This window comes from Panicum hallii, chromosome 3, assembly GCF_002211085.1.
Source record: "Panicum hallii strain FIL2 chromosome 3, PHallii_v3.1, whole genome shotgun sequence".
Classification (NCBI taxonomy): Eukaryota; Viridiplantae; Streptophyta; class Magnoliopsida; order Poales; family Poaceae; genus Panicum; species Panicum hallii.
The window spans coordinates 11,097,409-11,100,553 of NC_038044.1; the positions used below are offsets into that span (position 1 = coordinate 11,097,409).

At 50.4% G+C, this 3,145-nt stretch overlaps 1 pseudogene; it reads left to right on the forward strand.

Moving 5' to 3' along the window:
- Window positions 1–1,114: 1,114 nt before the first annotated feature.
- On the forward strand, window positions 1,115–2,568 carry LOC112883913 (annotated as a pseudogene).
- The last annotated feature ends 577 nt before the right edge of the window (window positions 2,569–3,145 follow it).

The following is a 3,145-nucleotide window of genomic DNA, read 5'->3' on the forward strand; positions in this document are numbered from 1 at the left end:
AATCTGAAAGACCGATATCTTTACACTCATGTCCGTTCTCGAGGGGGGAAAAAATCTGAGCGAGCAAACTTTGACTTGCTAGCTTGAATGCAGCAGCTAAATAAATTCTCCGATTTGTTGTCCGTGGAGCAGTAAATGCCATCTTTGAATCCAGTAGCTAAATAAGTACATGCTCCGATTTTTTTTACACCAACCGGCATTGATGATAATCTGACATATAGATAACTTCGAAAATGGAGGGCATCACAGGCTCAAAGTCGCTATACGTGCTTCTCCGTTGCGCTAATGAATCATAGCAGGACTGAGTGATTTTTCCTTTTTTGAGAAAAAGCATGGCAGGACCTTTTTTTTAGGGCAAAATCATAGCAGGACTGAGGGACAGCGAGGAGTCAGTCTCGTCATCGGTCCATCCCGGTGTCGTGTATATAGGATTATTGGGCCATCGTGGGCCGGAAGAAACTGCCGTTACGTGGGTGGGCCCTTGTTAAAACTGAGAGCCGAGAAAAATGGGCTGGTCCGATCTTTTCTTTTCACGCATCCAGAACTTGTTGAATTTAGCACTGGCACGCAATGGCAATGCTGTAACAAGTATCATCTCAAGGGTCCTAAAGAAAAAAGGTACAGCAGGGATCTTTTTTTCCTTATCTTTCCTCCTTTTCAATCGAGTCGACATGATTTCTACTAGAATTTGTGTTGTTATTTATTTTTGTAGGGTTATATAACATGTATAGATAGAGGGGAAAAATCTGTTAATGTATAGACTATAGAAAAAAAATGTTTCTTATGGACCATCCGATTTCGATCTAGTGGTGTTGGGCGTTCAGCATGAAGAGTCGACGTCCATGGCATAATCTCCGGTAGCAAGCTGACACAGAGATCTCTCTTTTCCTCCACAAAATAAAAGCAGGTCACATGAGGATATTGGTGGCTTGAAGCCGCAGGCCTCGATCGGCAGCCACAACATATGTCTCCTTGGTTCGCAGGATACTACTAGCAGTTGCACCAACAAGAAACAGAGCAAAATAGTGGAGACGACCGTGCTCTTCCTTTGCGCTGCTCTCAGCCTCGCAGTCTTCTTCTTGCCTACTAGTATTCGCCAGCGCGCGCATGGCAGGAAGGACGGAAATAATAAGCTCCCGCCTGGTCCTCCGGCGCTGGTGTTCCTGGCCACGTTTCTGGCGCTGCGGCGTTCCATCTTCGACCTGGGCCCGCTGCTGAGGGAGCTTCACTCGCGCCACGGCCCCGTCATCTCCATCCGCCTCATGTTCAACCCGCCCGCCTCCGATCGACCCGGGCCTCATGTTCAACGGCGGCGCCTACTGGCGCCTGCTGCGGCGCAACCTCGCCTCGGAGGCCCGTGCGAGCTTCTTCGCGCCGGCGAGGCAGCGCGTGTGTGATAGGCTCCTGGTAAATATCCAAAGTACTAGTAGCAAAGAAGACGACAAGGAATCGGTGGTGACGCTTCGGCCGCTGCTGCGTCGCGCCATGTTCGAGCTGCTGGTGTACATGTGCTTCGGCGCCTGGCTTGATGAGGAAATCTTGGAGGAGATCGAGCAGGTGCAGCACCAGATCCTGCGCTCCGTCACATCCTTCCCGATCTTCGCCTTTTTCCCCTCGATCACCAAGCGGATCTTCCGCAGGCGGTGGGCGGAGCTCGTGGCCGTGCGCCGGAGGCAGGACCACCTCTTCCTCCCACTGATCCATCACTCTTCCAGGAGCAAAGCTCAAGACCCGCCACCGCCATCGTGCTACGCTGACTCGCTTGTGGAGCTGCGACTGCCGGAGGAGGGCGATCGGCCCCTCACACAATCGGAACTAGTCAGCCTCTGCTCCGAATTCCTCAACGGCGGGACGGACACCACGGTGACCCTGGTCGAATGGATCATGGCCGAGCTGGTCAACAACCCCGACGTCCAGGCCAAGCTGCGACACGAGCTCGTCCATGGTGCCGGAGGAGGAGATAAGCTCGACAACAACCTCCAGGAGATGCCGTATTTGAAGGCGGTGGTGATGGAGGGCCTGCGGCTGCACCAGCCGGGCCACTTCCTGCTCCCACACGGCGTGCAAGCCAACTCTGACATCGGCGGGTACACGGTGCCCAAGGACGCGGAGCTGAATTTCCTGGTGGCCGAGATGGGCCGCGACCACACGGTTTGGAAGGACCCGCTTCAGTTCCGGCCGGAGAGGTTCCTTGACGGCGGCGAGGGATGCGGCGTCGACATCACCGGGAGCAGGGAGATCAAGATGATGCCGTTTGGTGTCGGGCGGCGCATGTGCCCCGGGTGCTGGGCATACACCACGCCGAGTACTTCGTTGCCAGGATGGTCGGGGACCTCCACTGGCTGCCTCCTCCTCCTCCTCCGGTGGAAGTTCAAGGCCAGCACCAGCAGCAGCAGGCGGTGGACATGGCAGAGACCCTGGATTTCACAACCGTCATGAAGCACCCGCTACGTGCACGCATCCTCGTCCTTCCTGCCACAAATAATTGAGAAAACAACTTCATCAGAAATAACTTGTACCGGACTTGTGTTATTAATGAAATATTTGTGGTAGATTTGCCGACTACAATCCATGTATAACAAAAACTAGAGGAATATTTCTGTCAAAAAACAAAGGACACGGCTAACTTACGGCTTAGACCGGCCGTACGGCCATCCCGCCGTTTTAGAAAGCAATTAGATTATTAGTTTCCTATTTTAGCAATTAACTTTGGTACTTTTGCTGCATGTGTGTGCATGTAGTGGGTGTGTACATGCAGTGGGTGTTTCGCCTTTGGCTCCTACTAATGCAAGGATAGAACCAAAAAAACGAATAACGTAAGCGCATGCATGCACTAAATATCGAACTAAAAAGATCGTAGTTCCAAAATCAAGCATCCAAATCAAAATTCGACTACACAGTTGTATTTGTTTCAATAAAAACTTCAAAATAAAATCTCACACCACTATATTTACTATATTTGAATGATATATTTTCTAAAAGAAAATACTTTTTAGTGTATTCTAATTTTCTTTGATACTTGTAAAAATTGCTTATGGCTTTACAGACGGTTGTTTCGCATATCTGAGTTCAGTTAAGTGGATATTGGTGTTCATGTTGTGAAGATAAATTATTTTACGTCATTAGTGGATGAGGGCAAACAACT